This window comes from Eptesicus fuscus, chromosome 14, assembly GCF_027574615.1.
Source record: "Eptesicus fuscus isolate TK198812 chromosome 14, DD_ASM_mEF_20220401, whole genome shotgun sequence".
In the NCBI taxonomy this organism is placed as follows: domain Eukaryota; kingdom Metazoa; phylum Chordata; class Mammalia; order Chiroptera; family Vespertilionidae; genus Eptesicus; species Eptesicus fuscus.
The window spans coordinates 54,168,350-54,188,166 of NC_072486.1; the positions used below are offsets into that span (position 1 = coordinate 54,168,350).

The following is a 19,817-nucleotide window of genomic DNA, read 5'->3' on the forward strand; positions in this document are numbered from 1 at the left end:
CTCTGAGAAGGTGGCATTTACGTGTCCACGTTTGAGGGATCGAAGGAAGGATAGCTGCCTCGGGCCCGTTGGCTTGCTCCTGGCGAGAAAAGGCCAAGTTTTGGGTCGGGATGATGGGAAGATGGTGGGAGGATTGCAGGGAAGGGCAAAGCTTTCATTCCTCCAACTCCACAAGGAGACTTAATTGCTCACCTGAGCCGGCCACCGTGCTGGTGCCGGAATACTGGGGTCTCTAGCATGCCGGTTCCCACCCCTGGCTACACAGTAAAATCACCCCAAGGCTTTTAAAAGTAACCTGACTTGGGTCCGAATCTCCACAAACTGAATCCACGTCTTTTTGGGGATCCCACTGCCCAGCCAGGGTTGAGAACCGATGCTGCAGGGTGGGGGGCCCAGGTGAGAGCGCTGGCTTTGGAGTGAGAAGCCTGGGTTGACCCTGACCCCTGCACTGGCTAAGCTGTGCAACTTGGGTTTGCTGCCTCATTTCCCTACGACTCCACTTCCTCACCCTTACACTCGGGAAATCAGTCACCAGCCTGTGGGGTTGTTGGGATGGTGGCACGTGGTGACACAGCTCAGTGGTTCGCTCGGCGTCCGGCACGTGGTGGGCGCAGGAAGGAGTGGGTGGAGTGGGACGGGCTATTCTGTGGCGGCGGTGAGGGGCTGTGTTTGGAGTGATGTTGAACAGTCCAGTGAAGATGGAAGGTGGGCCGAAGCCGGTTTGGCTCAGTGGATAGAGCTCTCTATCCCTCTTCTCTTCCTCTCTGTAAAAATTCGATAAAATATATTAAAAAATATATTTTAAAAAAAGAAAGAAAAGAAAATGGAAGGTGGCAGGAAACAAAGCCAAACTCCCATGAGAAGATAGGGCTGATGACCCTATCAGAGGCTGACATGTAGCCAAGAAAACCAGAATCCCAGGCTCAACTTTGTCTGACACCACACTTCCTTCCCGGCCACAGAGAAACGGCTGGAAAGCAAGCGAGAGCCATTGGGTGGCATAGCTGGCGTCACCTGGAGCTCCACCGGTCAGCTCCCCTTGTTTACTGATGCACTGACCTTCGGGCCAGTCCCTCCACCCCAGCCCTCAGCCTGCAGCCTCGTGCATAACCTACAAGACAGGGTCCCCCACGTGCCCCTCTCACCTTCCTCACTCCTGACTCAGGTCTCTAGGCCCCTCACCCGTGCTATTTGTCGCCCCACCTAGGCCCACCCTCCCCTTAGGAGGCATTTCCTGAGCTACAGCAGCTCCTTTCCAGGTCCCTGATCCGTCCTTCCCTCCATTTCTTCCCCCCTCAGTGCAGGGGTGCGAGCATCTCCCATCTGGGAGGAGCGAGCTTGCCGCTGCCTCCTGCTCACTCCCTTCCTGTCCACTCACTGGCTTCGTAAGCTTTGAGGTTGGCTCCCTGTCCCTCTGCTCTGGAGCAGGCGATCCTCATCACAGCCGAGGCCCCTGGGCTTGAAGGGAGAGGGGGAGGACCCCGTGTGTCCCTGGGGGCGGGGGTGAAGGAGGGTGGGCCAGCGGGTTCTCTGAAAGCCAGCGAGGTGGCGTCATTGCGGTCACCATGGCTCCCGCTGCTGAGGTCACTGTGTCGTTAGGTGGCCGATTCAGCCTGCCACAGGCTGCTGCTTCCTGGGCCCTGGCCTGAACCGAGGGTGAACTGCAGCAAAGGCGGGCTGCTCGGGCTTTTATGACTTAGTTATACTCGGCGGCTGTTCAGTGAACAGAACTGGCTTTATTCGAGTCACTGAAAAGTGAGCATGGCCGCCTGTAAAGACTTTAACAAGCTCCGTTTGAAAGGCAGTGCACGCTTAGGGCAAAACCTGACGAACCAATACGTTGACTTTGGGATCCTTGGGCACTCTCTCTTCTCACCCTGTGTCCATGTGACACTTCCCGCCCCGTCCCAAAAGGAGGGCGCTGTTTTACTTTGCTTGTACATCTGCGCCTTGTGCCCTGGACCGTGAAAACCCCCCCCTCGGGAAATCAGGGGGAAGGAGGGACATCTCCAGGGGTGGTGAAGGCCTGTTTGCTGATGCTCCCAGGGCTCTCAGCTCTCCTCTCTCTGCCCCCACTTTCCACCTCTGCCCCCTCCCTCCCAGGCTCCCTCTGGTGCCGCATCCCCTGCCTTTACCCTCAAGTGGCTGTTGCCCAGCGTTCTGAGGAGGGGAACCTCTTCTCCGTGGTTGCTTTGGCCAAAAGAGCAAGTGTCCATCCTTCCGGTCCCCACGCCCCTCACCCCCATCATGCCCAACTCTGGTTTCAAGGGCACAGTCATCCCCAGAGCCAGCCCAGCCTTCTCCCCGAAATGATGCTACGTCTCTGAATTGGCCACCGTGTCCTATTCCTCCATCCTGTTCCCCCTGGCCCTCGTCTGAGCCCCGGAGTAGCCGCTGAGAGATTCAGGACAGTCTCCAGCTATGTCTGCGCCAGTCCTGGCTGTGGGACAGCCAAGTCCGGGCCACATTTATCAAATTGATTTTCCCTGATTGCCTTGCCTCTTATGGGGGAGAGGGGATGGGGTGGGGTGGAGCACTTCAATTGTCCATTGTTAATCTAGAAGGAGGACGTTTCAGCTGCATCTTAAGAGGATGTGCCTGGGGTAGAGCTGCCTGCGGGGAGGTGCCTTCTGCTGTGGATCCAAGCAGACACAGGGCTTGGTTTCCCAGGGTCCCCCGTGTCTGAGCTGGGTGCAACCCCCACCCCCCATACCTCTCACTTTCAAAGGGGAGAGCATTTCCGTGTCCCTCCCTGTTTTACATGGGACAGTACTAGGTCCCTGCCTAGTGATGTGGAAACAGTGTGATGTAAAGAGATGTTCCCATCCGCAGCCTGGGGTACCTGGACAAGTAGGTGGGGGCAGAGGGAGTGAACTGTTTCCCTACCTGTTAGCCATTTGCGTGGCCGAGGTTGGGGGCATCTTGCTGTAGGTATTCTGCCAGGCAAGCCAGGGTGTGTAAAAAAACAAAGGCTGCATTTTTAGTCTTTTAAGTTGATGCGTGGGTATCCTCTTCCAACATGAAGGTCGGTTACAGGGTTAAGTGTCATCGCCCTGGTTCTCATGCTTTGTTATGTACAAGAATCACCTGGAGAGCTTGTTAAAAACAGATTTCTGCCCAGGTCCTGCCCCAGACCCAGGGCACCAGACTCTCCAGGGGAGTGTCCCCTGAGAAAGTACACACACACACACACACACACACACACACACATACACACACACACATACACACACACACACATACACACACACACACACACACACACACACACACACACACACACGGAACTGGAGGTGAGGTGGTCTGCCTTAGGCCCACTGTTTGAGAAACACTGCTCAGGGGAGAAAGGGGTTTCCTCAATGGTGTCACCTTTCAGGTGTTCTCCCCTAAAGAAGGAGGTGTAGGTAATCCTGTTTGTCACCTCACCTTGGAAGCCCTTGCCATTTCCCTATTTGACTCTGCGTTGGTGCCAGTTATGTTTTTGGAGCAGAAACAGTACATTGATATTATTTTTTAAAATATATTCTTGTCTAGCCCAGCCGGCATGGCTCAGTGGTTGAGCGTTGACCTATGAGCCAGGAGGTCACGGTTCCCAGTCAGCGCACATGCCCGGGTTGCAGGCTCAATCCCCAGTGTGGGACGTGTAGGAAGCAGCCAACCAATGTTGCTCTCTCATCATTGATGTTTCTCTCTCTCTCCCTCTCCTTCCTCTCTGAAAGCAATAAAAATATTTTTAAAAGTACTCTTGTCTATTATACTTAATTTGAAGTACTTATGATCATTACTAGGATTTCCCCCCCCCCCCAAAAAAAAATGGGCATCAAAATTTAGGACATAAAAAATGGCCAGTAACCTACTTTTTCATAATAATCTAACCTTTTTGTCTGATTCTTTTGCTTGCAGAGACTATCTTCAAGTTGATTCCGTGGTTGTTTTAGGTGGGGGTGGAGATATATTTTAATTCACTTCAGTTCATCTGATGTCCATTGGGTTCCTTCTGTGAGTCCTGTGGTAGATCTACTGAAGGGTACAAAATAAGGCATGAGCTCTGACCTTGAGGAGTGTACGCTCTCTCTGTGGAGGTTAAAGACACAAACAGACTGCCTAGAGTCTAATTCGGATGCTTTGATATTGTAAATGTTTGATCAGATCATTCAACAGATAATCATTGAGACTCTAGGGAACCAATGATGAGGAAACCAGTCAAAGAAATTCTAAGTCGCCCTGGCTGGTTTGGCTCAGTGGATAGAGCGTCAACCTGCGGACTGAAGGGTCCCAGGTTCAATTCCGGTCAAGGGCATGTACCTTGGTTGCGGGCATATCCCCAGTGGGGAGTGTGCAGGAGGCAGCTGAATTGATGTTTCTCTCTCATCAATGTTTCTAAATCTCTATCCCTCTCTCTTCCTCTCTGTAGGTCAATAAAATATATTTTTTTAAAAAGAAAGAAATTCAAAGTCAAGGATAGATTTTGCAAGATGGGTTAATAGGGAAGGGTTATAGAGAAAGAGCTACATTGAGGTACATCTTAAAGGAAATTCGAGATGGGGGTGGAGGACCTGGGAGCCAGGAGATTGGAATAAATGAGGCAAGATGGGAAATGGTGAGACCTGGGCGGAGTTGAAGGCCTGAGCTGGAAAATAGGGGTTAGGTGGGTGTGTGTGGCCATGGCGATTTTGATGAAGGCTTGAGGAGCTTGGATTTAACAAGGAGTAATTTCATGAAGTTAAGGATATTAATGAGGTTAATCGATTGGAATGGAAAAAAAACAAAAACAAAAAGTCATTGGGGAGAATTCAGAGGCTAAGAGACAATAAAAAGTAGTTATTCAGGAATAAAGGGAAGAGGCCCTAGATTATAATGGTGGACCCCTCCCCCCACACCACCACCTCAAGAATAAATGTGAACACTTAGTGCTTTTAACTGTTCTGTACTCTGATTACAGAATTGGCTTAGAGGGCATCGTTGCTTGTTTGTTTTGCTGTCTTTTGTTTATTGAGAAAAGTTCTGAAGCTCTGTCACTCCAGGACCTGGTTTCCAATCCCACCACAGCCATTGAGTAACAGGCTCGGCAGAGTCGGGAGACTTTAGTTGCAGTCCTGCCCTGTGTGTCCCCAGCGAACTGTTCCACTGAGTCATTATCGGTAGAATGTCAACTGTGAGCCGTCCACACGCCTGCATCTGGATCCCATTATGACTGGGGCTGTGTTTATGAGACAGTTGGCCAGGGTTCAGTCTGTGGCCAGAGGACAGTTTTCTCTCCTGCGGGTTGACCTTGGCCTCATTATCCAAACTGGGAACCCTCCATGATCTCTTCCCCATCAACAGGGAACATGGCATATTCCTGCTTTGCAGGCAGACCTCACTTTATTGCGCTACACAGATGTTGCAGTTTTTACAAATTGAAGGCAAGAGCAGAAAAAATGACAACTCTCATTATTACTACACTCACCTTATTGCAGTGGTCTGGAACCAAATCTGCAGTATCTCCAAGGTGTGCCTGTATTCTAAGTCACTTCAAAAGAGGGGCATAGCTTTATAAAGCCGTATGGTAGTTTTAAACACTGCATAGTTTGTGCAGATTATAAAGTATAAAACGTGACTGACTAGAAGTTCATTTGATTCAAAAGACCTGGAAGTTAGATAATCCATTGCAGCTGTTAACTTTTTCAATTAGTCTTTTATCACTACTACAAACAATACAAACAGTTGCTAGTTTACACCTGAGGATATTAAGCAAAATATTCAATCCATTGGCAATGTCATTCACCCAGGGAGATGGCTATAAATAAATATGTGAGAGCTTTTAGAGCCGCAGCACTTTTCCGAGGAGAGGTAGTCAGTAAGGTATCTATCTTGGTTGTTAGCTTATCCTCAATTTCCCCTTACCCGTCTCTTTGACCTTGAGCTGTATGGTGAAATAATTTGAAATTAAAATTTTCTTTATTATGAAATAATTGAAGTTGGAAGCTCTGCATGTATTTGAGTGTATCTCTGCCCAGGTGCTCCAGTCCCTCCTTCTCTCTCTCTCTCTCTCTCTCTCTCTATCTCTATCTCTATCTCTATCTCTCTCTCTCTCTCTCTCTCAGATAACACAGTATAAACCCACACATGACATACACAGGCATAAGTGTACTTGTGAGCACGTTGGTGACAGAAACCAACACTCAGCTCTAACAGAGATGCTGACCACGTGGAGGGAGGCACACAGACACATGCAACAAACACGCATACATGCAAGGACACACACGCACCACTTCAAAGACATTGAAATACCTTCGCGCCTTCACAAGTCACATGAGCCAACCTGAGGTCCCCAGAGACCAGGGGCCCAGGTTCAGAAGTGTTAATGCCCCAGGAACTTGGCCCAGTGTTCTGCCTTGACAGCAGGGCTGGAACCACTCTTGGGCTCAAGGCATAAACTGGTCATTTTCAAAATGTGATCCAAGGACCCTCCTGTCCAGAGGCACCAGATGCTGGTTAAAAATGGAGATCCCTGGGTCGCCAAACAAGTCTAAGGAGCAGGCTCTTTCCCTTTTTCCCGTGATTGAGGTGTGATGGGCATACAGAGAGCTGTGGGTACTTAATGTGAACACTCTGTGAGCTTGGAGAGAGGTGCATATCCATGAACTCGTCACCACAATCTAGGCCTTAAATAGAGCCATCACCTCCAGAAGGTTCCTCCTACCCTGCTCATCATTGTCGTTGTCATCGCCATCACCATCACCTTTATCACCATCATCTTCTTCTTCATCCTATCCTTTGAGAACTGTTGCTCCAAATGGCTTGGGTCCCAAGTCCATCACCCACAGGGGTGAACTGAATGCCACGGTGGCATCCAGGCTTCAAGCCATTGACCTTTCTTCTGAGTGGTGGATAGCCCCTCTGTGGGGTCAGTTGTTACAGTACCTGTGGTCGGACCCTTTATGCCCCATTGGTGGTGACAGTGAAGATCAAAAATAATTGGTGAGCCCTAACCGGTTTGGCCCAGTGGATAGAGCATCGGCCTGCGGACTCAAGGGTCCCAGGTTCGATTCTGGTCAAGGGCATATACCTTGGTTGCAGGCACATCCCCAGTAGGGGATGTGCAGGAGGCAGCTGATTGATGTTTCTCTCTCATCGGTGTTTCTAACTCTCTTTCCCTTCCTCTCTGTAAAAAATAAATAAATATATATAAATATATATATATAAATATATATATATAATTAGTGAGCCCAGCTGGGGTAGCTCAGCATTTGAGCATCGACCCAGGAACCAAGAGGCCACTGGTTCAATTCCCATTCAGGGCACATGCCTGGAATTTAGGCTCGATCTGGGGTGGGGGCGTGCAGGAGGCAGCTGATTGATGATGTTTCTCTCTCATCAGTGTTTCTATCTGTCTATTCCTCTCCCTTCCTCTCTCTCTGAAAAAACACACCATAGTTGGCGAGTGCAATGAGAGGTCATGTGGGTGGGTGAACTGGCCGGTGGGTGGTCTGAGGACGGAGTTGCAGGGAGAGCAGATGAACAGCAGGGGAGACATCAGTATACACTCCTTTCCGCATAATTCACAGTCGATGTGGCACTTACTGCTAAGTAGCTACTGAACTCTCCCTGTGGCCACAGCTGCTTTTGGAGCTATAATCCTCATTTATGCATCGAACGAATAATTTTTTTAATTCCGAAGATTTGCCAGGCGCTGTGCTTTGTGCTGAGGTTTCCAGAAATGAGTAGGCGTGCCCTGGGCTGTGCATTTCTGCCCCAAAGCTGTAATGGAATGAGCGGTCCCCGGGGAGCCTGCGGCTGGGCGTGCCGGCCTCTGCTGTCCTCTGGTTAAACTGAGAAGGCCGAGCAGGGCACCCTTGAATGGCTTTGCTCATTCTCCCTGGCTCTTGGGCCACGTTTGTAGTCTGTGTCCTGGGTGCTCTCCCTCCTGCCCTTGCCTCTCCATGCCAGCGGGTGTCCGCATCACCCCTGGCACATGCCAACTACATGCCCAAACCTGTTTGGCCATCCTCTCCCCTCCCTCCCTCACCGAGCTCCCCAGAGAAGGAGAAGTGAGCGGCCAGCACAGCCTTGCTGAGCTGGTGAAGTTCCCCTTCTCCCTCGGCCCCATCGGCTGCTGGCTCTCGGGTCTCACAGCCGATGGAGGATCATGGCTGCTGGTGTTGGTTTCGGGGTGTGGCCCTGGGTCCTGGGCAGAGATGGAGATGGTGACATTGTGGCAGCGATTGTCTGAGGTTGGGTGTCCCCCAAAAAAGAGCCTCAGAAAGGGCTTGGGTGCAGGTGTCTATTTGAGAGATTTCATGAAGCAGGAAGAAGGGAATGAGGGGCTGCTCCAGTCTACCTCCAAGGGCATCGTGCCCCGGAAGGGTGGGGGACTGAGGGCCCTCGAGCAAGCCTGTTAGCTCTCCCGTGCCTTTGGGTGAGCCGAGTCTTGCGGGAACAGGGGTGGGGGCGGGGGCGGGGAGGCTGGAGCAGACTTGGGGAGCCTGTGGAGCAGAAAGCAGCAGGGTGATGTGGGCCACAGGACAGACCCTGGAACCAGAGGGACAGTGGCATGCGTTTCAGGAGGCCTCAGAGTGAGAGCTTCAGCACTGTGCCGGGCACCCGTGTTTGTCCTCCCAACCAATCACACGTGACACATGCGGCACCTGCACATGGGAAGGGGGTAAAGGGGAAATGCCATTCTGGGCAGATTTAAGGACTGTAGGCTCAGAATTCAGAGATGAACTTTGGTTTTGGGGAGGTTATTGTTAACGGACATAAAAGTTAACAATAATAAATCTTGCCTCCGCCCCACCCTCCTTTTTATCTGGCTAGCCTGCCAGCGAGAGCGGGAGATAGGCTGGGCTCTGAGAGAGAATACCCGAGCAGGGGGTGCCAGAGGGACTGGAATATGAGTTTATCAGAAACAGTGGAGGGAGGTGGAGATGAACTAATCTTCTTCTGTTGTAGATACCATTCCCCAAGGCTCCTTTGTAGAATGAGTGCATGACTAACTGGCGGAATGAATTAATGAGCGAATGAGTGAATGAATGAATGAATGAATGGTGCCAGTGGCCTCATATGTTTATAGCTCAGCTCACACTGTCACACTCCAGAAACTCTCACACCGTCAGTTTCTTGTAGTCTTGCACACAAGTCCTTTCTCTGTTCACCACAACCTTGGGCACATGGCATCTGGCATCTCAGAACCCCGGGTCCTCTGGGCCCCCACCATCAGCCTCTTGGGGAGCATATACATCTCGCCAAAAATGTTCATTCCCATCTTTCCACCTGTGAGATTTCAATTTAAAACCTGAAGACAGCTGACTCGGCATTTAACAGATTAGTTCCCCGAAATCAGCCAACACCTGTCATGTCCCATTCTCCCTTTACGGGAGATTAGAAGTGACTTCCCCGGCGCGGAGCAGGGCTGAGCACAGGAAGCCCCGACCAGGAGCCTTGAGGGCCTCTGACCTCTTATCTGCTTTTCTGCTTTCGAGACCATGGACATGCTAGACATGTGCCCTGTAACTCTGTACTTAGGAGCAAATGAGCAAAGATCTCCTACAGAGAGTAAGGCTGACATACACTGCTCCCGTGCCTGGCACGCGGGAAGCGCTCAGTAAGTGGAAGCTGCCATTATTACTTTTACTGCTACTGCTGTCGTTGTCATTGTTCTTACCACCAGCGCTATATGTGGCAGACACACCTGGGCTTGAATTCCAGATTTGTTGCTTTATAGCTGTGTGACTTCAGGCAAGTTCCCAAACCTCTCTGAGGCTCTTTGCTCTTCGCTCTTTGCTCTGATAGCAGCAGTTCCTGGGTTGTTATAAGGATTCAATGGGCTCAGCACGTGTGTGTGACTCACCTGTGTGCTCCTTGCCGGCACACAGCCTGCGTATCGTCAGTAACCGTCACGCCTGCCCTGGGCTCCCTTCACAGTTTGTGTGCCTCTGGGTTAGCAGTGCTTTTATTTGGCCTGGTATCATTATTAGCCGTCGACACCCCCAGCATTCCCAAGCTTCTTGGGATCATGTTTCATTTCTTTTTCATCTCTGTGGACACATGGAGGCCCAGCGCTGTACCTCACACGCAGTAGGTGCATCGTTCATGAGGGCCCACATGTTTGGAGCGTGTTTAGTGAGTTTCCTCCGGTGTCAGGAGGGACGGTGTCCAGCCCAACAGAGAAGGGTCACATCTGAGGAGAAGGTGACATCTCTTCCCCGGGTTGGGAGGGCGATGTGGGGAGAAAGGCTGCAGCCAGCCAGGTGCACCGGGAGTTTCACGGTGACGTCTGTGCGCTTGGGGCTGGCCCAGAGGCCTCGGGAGAGGGGGAGGCTGTGCCCTGGAAGCCTCCTGCCGTTCCATGGCATTTGACACCTGCCCTGGCTTCCTGCGTGCACCCCCATCTCAGCCGCATCAGAAGGGCCAAGGAGCCAGGACTGGAGTGATACTGAAGGCTCTCTGCAAAGACTCGCCTGAAGGCAGCGTATGTTGGTGTGCACTGTATATGTGACATGTGTGTTGTTGTATGATGTTTGTTTTGGGTGTGTGTGTGTGTTGGATATGTGTGTTGTTGTATGATGTTTGTGTTATATGTGTGATGCCTGTGTTGGGGTGTGTGTGTTGTATGATGTTTGTGTTGGGTGGGTGAGTGTGTGTTGGATATGTGTGGTATGTGAGTTTGTTGAATGTGTTGTATGTGTGATGTGTGTTGGTGTGGGTGTGTGTTCAGTTGCAGCAGGTAGACTGGCCCATAAGCTCCCCGCATTTGGAGCCCCTTGTGCTCCTGATTCATGTGACTGGGAAGTGTACTCTCTGGGGGACAACCTTATTTATGTAAATGTTGACCATAAAAAAAGGGGGGGGGGGGTTTGGCCAGAACATGAGGTACAGACTGTTAGTGCCAGTTTGCCATCCAGTGACCTCCAGCGAAGGAGTCCTCGTCTCTTTGTAAATTAGAATTTATATTGGCAAATGAAAATGCAGAGTGTGAGCCCCCAGAATGTAAATAGACCTGGCACCGAGAGCCAGAGGTTCTCGCTGTGAACCTCGGATGTCTCCCTAAGTGGCAGCCAGGTGATCCTGGGGCGAGGGGACTGCTCTGTCCTGATTGTGGTCACAAATCTACACATCACGTGACATTCATAAAACTTACATCAGAAAATTAAATTAGCCCTGGCCCGTGTGGCCCCGTTGGCTGAGCATTGTCCCATGCAGTGAAAGGTCGCTGGTTCAATTCCCGGTCAGGGCACATACCTAGGTTGTGAGTTCGATCCCTAGTCAGGGTGTGTACAGGAGGCAGCCGATCGATGTTTCTCTTTCACATTGATGTTTCTCTCTCTCTCTTCCTCTCCCTTATTTATATTTTATAAATAAATAAACCTACGGTGGTCTTATCTTAAAAAACTAAATTAAAAGAATATTTTTAATTTGAAATCTGTTTACCCCTAAAGACCTCTAAGGAAATTGTTGATAATATTAAATTCTTAAACCTTATCTTGCCTAGTTTTTCTTCCTGTTTTTGTTTTGTTGTGTTGCATTTGGGTAAAAGAGATATCTTTGTCCATCCTGTAACAGGATGGCCAGCAGGGTAACAATCATTTCTGGAAACAGCCAGACAGGGAACCAATGGAAACCAGTCTGAGAATAAACAGCTGCTGGTGACGGAAGCACTGTTATCAGGCAGCTTCTTTATTTTATGTGCTGTTTCACTGTGTAGGTCACGGACTTGTCCTCTAAAAGTTAGGGGCAGCAACCATTAGAAACAGAGATATGACCAACTGTTACCTCTGACATGCCAAGACTTTGGAATTCCAGAAAGAAGATTAAGTCTATGTGGAATCCCTCATCCAGCTTTTTCGTGCCTACAAGGTCCTGCCCTTGGCTCTGACATTGTCATAGTATGGCCAGCACTCATGTGTGAAAGAAGTTGGTTTTTCCAAAACCAGCCTTTCCCTGCAGCCAGCCTCCCATGCAGGGGAATTTTCGTGGTTATCACAGAGAAGTAGCTGGTTTTGCAGGAATAGGATGCAATGGGTTTGTTCTAAGTGATGTGTCATGGAGAGGGGCCCCCGCATCGGCAGCTAGATGAGGCCGGTTCCCAGCCGAATGACCTGGGCCATGCACCCCAATAACTGGGCTGTGGCCCAAGGCCACAGGCTGGGCACAGAGCCACCTTCCTCCCTCTCCCTCCCCACTGACAGGAGCTTGAACTTCTTTCCTTGGAAGAAGCAAGGCAGTCCACAGCGTGTGAATGTCATTCCACAGCGTCCTCTGCAGATCTGAGCTCATGGCCACATCACCATGTGGGCCTCACCACTCACCCACCCATCGTGCCACTCGGGCTGTGCTCTCTGCATTCCTTCCGAGGAGCGTTGAGACTGCCCATCCTTGCTCTTAAATGTCCCCTCTCCTTTCTCAGGAGACACTCCCCGGAGCCCCTCCCCTGACTCTGCTCCTTCCTCTGTCTCTGCTCTGGCTCCCACATCCCGGTTTCTAACGGGAGTTCCAAGTCCTGTTCTGCAGGCCCCAGCCTTCCCCTCACCCCACGTGGCTCAGCACTCGGCCTGCCAGGAGCCCGCTCTGCTCCTCTGCTTAGGGTGCCCCCCCTCCACCCCGCCCACATCCCACATCCAGCCCTGCCCCACTCAAGTGCCCAGTTTGCCACAACCAGAGTGATTTCTTCTTCTTCAAAATATTTGGACTTGGTGTCATCTGTCTTTTTAGTCATTCATTCATCCATTGGATCTCCACGGAAATTGTACACTTCCTGGGATGCCATCAACCAGTCTTGGGGTGAGCTGACATGACGGTCTGCCACCAGCTTAATCTAGGGAAGGGGCATGGGGACAGAGGCCTGGGTCTCAGCACCCGCCAGCTGGTGACAGGATGAGTCTCACCCTCCCAGAGGTGCTGTTTCCTAGCTCACTGGTCAGATGGCCTCCCATACCAGGATCTTGGCAACCGCGAGGGTCTGCGTAAGTTTGAAGCACGTGTTCAGCTTCACGTAGTCCCCTCTGTGTCTTGTACATAGTGGGAACCGTAAATACATTAGTGTTTCTTGCCATGACCTGTGGCCCCCTCTTTTCTATGTCTGGCTTTTCTTTTCCTCCTCTTCCCTACACCTGTTTGCATTCCCAAGGTTCTCCCGAGCTAACCCAGGTGGACACATCAGCAGGAGATGAGAAGTCTCCAGGCATCGCCGTTAAGCAAAATCTCGGCTTTCAGAATGTTGCCAATTAATTGCTTTACTGTCATATGTCAAGGCTGCTCCTGCAAGAAATGTATTCATGCGTGCCTCCCAATTTGGGGCCATGCAGATCCAAATGAGGTTTCTGCTGGCGCTGACAGAACCAATAAGGTTCAGGATGGATTTTTCTCTGGGAAATGTGCCGTTCAAATGCTTTCCAATGTTTTACGTTTAGGTTCTGTGCCATGGTTTGTACAGAAAGCCCATATCTTCCTCTCATTGCTTTGTTTTCTCCGCTGTATTCAGCGAAGGCTATCACACACCTGCCTTAGGTATGACCCTGCAGAGCCCCCGGACACCACCCCTGTTTGGGGGCATGTGCGGCAGCCTCTTTGGAGAGAACAGCTTGTGGGCACACCCATTTGGGAGAAAGTCTCAGGAACGTGAAGGCACCAAAGAAATTAGCAGAGGTGCCAGGTGGCCACACCCCCTCCTGTGAGGGGAATAATGTCCAGAAAGTCTCACCTGAGAAACAAATTAAGAAGCAAGCACCTGTTTAGGCCGACATCAGAGGGAGGTTTAACTGTAGGAATGCAGATTTCAGGAAATAAAGTGCATACTCACCCACAGGAAATAGCCATTTAGAAAGTTGGGTGCATAGCTCTCTCTGTGAACTAAGCGTAAGTTTGTATTTGCCTGGGCCTTCGGTTACTATGGTGACACCTTCCGAGTGTTCCAGGAGCTGGCTTTGTGTGACTGTCATTGTGATTCTGAGAGTAGACCCTGCAGCATCTCACTGTGTGGTCAGTGCCTTGCCTGGAATCACCCGTGTGCTGGTGACCAAGCCATGCGTGCAGCCTGCGTATCCCACCCTGTCCAGGCGACTTCTGACCCCTGCGGGAAGCCGGGGGCATTGAGGACCCTGGGCTGAGGCGAAATCCCAAGGATGCAGAGGGACAGCCTCTAACTCCTCTGGACAGGAATGTTTGATCTGAGCAGTCGCCTGTCTGTCCTCCTGCCTCCCACCCTCATACAGGCGGTGTTCTGTCCTCTGGAGAGTGTGCCCAGCAAGTATTTCCCCTTGTGCTGGGAGGCCCTGCTCCGTTCTGCACGGACACGATTTGCATACCAGTCCATTTTGCATGTTGCTCCCCCTCTCCCTGTCCCGGTGGAAGTGAAACGTGATGGCCTCGACGTTGTGGCTGCACCACCTGTGAAACGAAGGAGGCTGTAGCGAGACCCCGCAGCGTGGACGCACAGCCTCAGTGCACACATGTGTCGGCGCGGGGTGCCCCACCTCTGCACATGCCCCACCGGCTTGGCCCGCAGTGGATTCCGGCACGGTTAGCCTTGACCCCAAGAGCTTACCCCTGAAAGCAAACAGGTTGGATGCAGGTAACTGCCAGGCCAGGTGGAGAGCAATCGGTTCATAAGCTCACTGAAGTTCAAGCGCCCCACAGCCTCAGGACAGGGTGGTCACCTGGTGCGTGGCGTAGAGGGACCCGAGTTGGGCGCATCCAACCCCAGTGCAGGCCCTGCCTTGCCCTGCCCTCGGACAGCAGGCTGTGCACAAAGTCGGACTTCTTGCTGCGGAAGGAATGCACGCTCAGCCTACGCCTGGTCGAGTTCGCCAGGTGCTGGAGAGGAGGCGGGGAGGGCCAATGCATATTCAGGTTATTCCGCTTTCCATCAAGCAAGACTCACCATGCTTAAATGCTTTCCATTTTGCCTGCACAGTGTGAGAATTGCTGGATGTGTTTTGCCAACAGAAATTGAACATTTTTGAGGAAACATGACAACATTGCCTTTCATAGCAGGAGGAGGAGCGCCCTTCTGCAGGCGATGTGCCCCCCACAGCCCTCGGGAAATGAGCCGGGGCCCGGGCTGGCGAGAGAGGTGGATTCCAGCTCCTCACATCCCCCTGTCACGGTGCTTGCTGCCCACCCCCCGCGTTAACAGAGCCCTGCACCCGCATCCTTAAGGCAGGACACTGAATCTGATCGCGATGGGCTGTGGCCTCAGTGGTCTTCGCCGGTTATTGTTTTTCTTATCACACCTGTCCTTCAAGTCTCAGGTTTCCTTTCTCTATCCATCAGCGTTTGGCCACTCTGCTGTCCACGCATCTCTCCCTCTCCCTCTCCCTCTCCCTCGTCTGCTGTAAATCTGCTGCATTTAAAAGCTGTACTTATGCTCCCTTGCATTTGATGGACTCTGGGACTTACGTTTGGTTTGTAATTGTGTCCTGGGCTTTAGTCCTGGGCAACGAGCTAGATTGTCAGTGTCTGCGTTGCTCTGGTGGTTAACATATTCTCCATACTCGATGGTGGGGTTTGAGGATTAGAGATTTCACAAGGCCTGCGAAAGGAAAGCTATTATATAAATCCCCTAAGCTTCTTATGAGCCACAAAGGCCAGCATTAATAAAAATCATTTCAGGAATTTTTTTTCATAAATTTGCTGTATTTAGAAGAACTTTTTCAGGAACCTTTATACATTGCTGGTGCAGCCTCCTGTGGAAAACAGTAGTATGGTGGTCCCTCAAAAAATTAAACATAAAATCACCATATAACCCAGTGAGTCCACTCCCAAAAGAATTGAAAACAGGGACTCAAACAAATACTTGTGCATTTATTGCCGTGGTATTCACAACAGTCAAAAGGTGGAAACAGCTCAGATGTCCATCAGTGGGTGAATATTTAACGAAATTGTGGTCTGTCCATACAATGGGATATTAATCAGCCATAAAGAGGAATGAAGTACTGATACATGCCACAGTGTGGGTGCACATTCAAAACATCGTGCTGAGTGGAAGAAGCCAGACACAAAAGATCACATATTGTATGAGTCTCTGTATATGAAATATCCAGAACAGATGAATCCATAAAGACAAAATGCAGAGACTGGTGGTTGATGGGCAGAGAGGAGGGAGGAAAGGGGTGGGATTGCTGAGTGGGGAAAGGGTTCTATTCCGAGTGAGAGAAAAGTTTTGGAACTAGATAGGGTGATGGTTGCATAACGATGTGAATAAACTGAACTAGAATAGTTCGCTTTAAAGTGGTTAATTTATGTTATGTGAATTTCACCCCAGTAAATTAAATTTTAGAAGGAAAGGGAACTTTTCCAGGCTGAGAAGTTGGCCTGGGATGAGATTTCACTGGGCATTGAGATTTAGGCCCTTTTTGCTTTATTTGTAATGGGACATAGAATTGTTTAAAATGCCAGCTAGACTATGAGTAGCTTTGAGAGCTGTATTTGTGTTAGTAGCTATAAGAGCTGATTTAAAAATCCCTACAAAAGCAAAATTTTTAGGATGATTTATACTTTTCTGGTGCTAGGATAAAACAGTAATTTTCCCCCTGGATTTGGAAAGAAAGAACAGCTTTATCCTAGCCTTCTTTGAGGCCCCGGTGTGTAAAAGTGAAGGTTGTGTTGCACTGATGATCATGGTAACACCTGAAGAACAGGTGCAATGTGTACAATGAGCCAGGAGTTCCCAGAGCCCGGCCGGCCACCTCTGTGGTGAAATGCCCTCTCCCCCTTACCTTCCTCCCCACCCCTTCTTTCTGTGTCTCATAAGGGACACCAAACTTTGTCGGGGAAGGGGGGAAGACCTTTGTTTATGCTATTTTAGTATTTCTGAAGTATATGGTACAGTTGATTTCAGAGTTGGCACAGCTGAAGTAAAATTCAACAACTTACTGACTGTGTGTCCTTGGGCAAGTTACTTAACCTTTCTGATCCCTACATCAGGGATAATCACACTGTCTTATAAAAACGTGAGGATTAAATGAAATTCACATATGCAGTGCCTTGCCCGTGGAAATGCACAGAAACACTGACCTCTCTGAAGAGGAAAATGCTGTGGAAGTATGTCCCCTGTAGAGTGTCACCACCTGGGAGACCCCGAGTGTTCCTCTCTGTCTCGTGTTCGACTCCCCCCTCACCCGTTTCACCTCCCTTACATCTGTGCCCCTCTGTGCCACACCCTTCCTTTGCACCACCTTTAGAGGAAGTGCACAGTACCTGGGTTTCGTTTTGTTTGTTTTTCTTGGACCATCTTCTCTAATCGGTGACCCCTGGATTGCCACATAGACAATTATACTTGATCCTCGTCCCTCCACACACACACACACACACACACACACACCCGCCTGCCTTCAGATGAGAAAAATTTGCATATTACCACAGGTGTATTTACATATTGGCTTCTTCCTCCTACTGTCAACAAAACCAACCAAAGTTCAGCAAGCATGATGTGACCCATGGCCTTCCGGGGCCCTCTCCTTGGCGAGTGGCCTGTTGGTCTGCAGCCCACTCCCCTCTGGCCAGTTCTCCCAGGGCTTGAACGTTCACAGTATGTCTGCCTTTCTCCTAACCTTGAGCTGTTAGTGCTTTTCTCTCCCCCTTCTCTCAGGAAACATGTTTTGGACCCTGTTATAAGCAAGGCAGTGTGCCACATGAATCCAGAATGGGCCTGGCCTCAGGGAGGGTCCAGCATGGAAAATTCGCAACCTCGGTGATCACAGTTAAGCTGGGTTAAGTGGGACGGGATTGCATTAAACTCTGTTTTCGTAGCCATTTTATTCCCCAGTCGTGATTTGGGATAATTTGTCCAAAACATTCCTTGCAGGGTGTCATTCATGACTGTGTGTGATCTCCCTCTCCCACAGTTCTCTCTCGGGGGCGTGTTCCTTGGCCTCGGGGAGGGTGTGGCCAGCTGCTGGTCCTGGGCATCGGTCAGTAGAAGAGCAGAGTTTGTCCTGGGTCTTCGCGCTCCTCTGGCCCCTGGGAAACCTTCTTCATGGCCTCAGCGCAGAAGTTTTCCTCCCCGGAGCACGGGCGTCAGGCCTCCTGCTGGTGGGAGTGGGCCCAGGAGGCGGTGGTGTGGTGGGTCCCCCAAGGCCACGCAGCCAGCCGGCATGAAGGTGGCTCCGGACCTCTTGGCGGCCGTGCCGTTATGTTTAGGCCTCGGCCTGCGCTCTGGAGCCGCCTGCTGTGGGGGGCACTTTGATGGCGAGGACCGCTGTCCCCTGAGAACCGGCTGCAGGCCGCCTCCTCTTGTGACGAGGGAGCACACGTGGCTGCTGCCAGTGGGGGACAGTATGAATATTAATACACCGTATTTCACTTTTATTACTTTTTTATTGGGTTTTCATGGAGATGGTGCTTGTGAGTGAAGTCCCTGCACCGAGCTATCGTATAGACAATAGACAGGCGTTTTGTTTTCTTGACAAAACAGCCAACCTCGCAGCTGGGGCAGGGGTACACTTAGGAGCAGCGAGCTAGGAGACGTGCCAGCTACCAGGGCAGGCCGTAGAAAAGGGGGTGAACACGTGACTTTTATGTGTCTCTGTCACCCAAGGCAGGTAAAAGCCATCGTCTAGCAGTTTTGCAGGGAGTTTCTCAGGTGGCAGCAGCCCGCCCCATAAGGGATGCCCGGCCCGGGGTTGGCATGGAGCTTTGCCTCCCCCCCACTCACCGCGCCGCTGAGCCCTCATCCTCCACCATCTCTGCTCATCCAACATCTTCCCACCAAACCAAAGCAGACCCTCCCTGCCCCGTTCTTACTTTGCACCACCTGTGTCTGATCTTGCGTGACCGTGAACGGCCCTGGAAGGTGCAGGAATGATCGGACGTGTCCAGACCACTGAAGCCTGGCATGTGGCCCGTTAGACCCAGGTCACCAGGACGGAGTTCCCACGTGGCTCCGGAGGCAGGAGGTGGTCCTGCCCGGAGAGGACACCCGGTGGGGCTCCGCGGTGAGTGTGGTGGGGTGTGTCCGGGTCCGCACGTTACCTTTGCGGTGGAGGGGGTGTTTCTCACTGGGCTGGGTGACGGACCTCATCTTGTCACAGCTGGAGTCCGTGGAGCGCGTGAGTGCCTGTGTCTCTGGGAGAGTGGAGCGTGGCTGTGTGAGAGTTGTAGGGGACGGATTTAACGGAATATATTTGTTTCATGAGTCAGGGAGATCAAATGGATTTCTGCTAACTCGAAATTAAATCGTCTACCTCAGCCAGGTCAAAAGAGAAACCTGAGAAACCCACAGTGCTGCGTAACGCAGGACGCTTAGACCAGCCATCTGGATTATTTATTGAATGGGGGGAAAGTATGTTCCTGCTTTTTCAGTTCCAGATTTTTTTCTCAGTTTAGGAATAATTCAAGGAAAGACTGCATTCTCTCTTTTTTTTTTTAATATATTTTTATTGATTTCAAAGAAGAAGGGAGAGGGAGAGAGAGATAGAAACATCAATGATGAGAGAGAATCTTTAACTGGCTGCCTCCTACATGCCCCACACTAGAGATCGAGCCAACAACTCAGGCATGTGCCCCAACTGGGAATCGAACCATGACCTCCTGGTTCATAGGTTGACACTCAACCACTGAGCCATGCCAGCCAGGCAAGACTGCACTCTCTATGCACATAGAAGTTGCTCATGTTTAGAGTTGGGTCATCACTCCTTACACGTGATCAGTTTGCAGCAAGCATTTATTGAGTGCCTACTGCGTGCTGGATACTGTATCTCAGTACTCTGATGGATGTAGGTGTTTTTATAAATGTTCTACGTGTCACCCAATATTGGAGAATAAAGAATATCCTATGTGTGAAAGTTTTCCAAGTGATGACATGTGTCCATTTCAACACCATACAGTCAAACCTTGGT

General features: G+C 50.7%; 1 protein-coding gene across 1 annotated transcript in view; it reads left to right on the forward strand.

The window, feature by feature from the left end:
* Window positions 1-19,817, forward strand: part of HIPK2 (homeodomain interacting protein kinase 2) — a 168,308-nt gene that overhangs the window by 63,222 nt on the left and 85,269 nt on the right. The window lies entirely within an intron of this gene.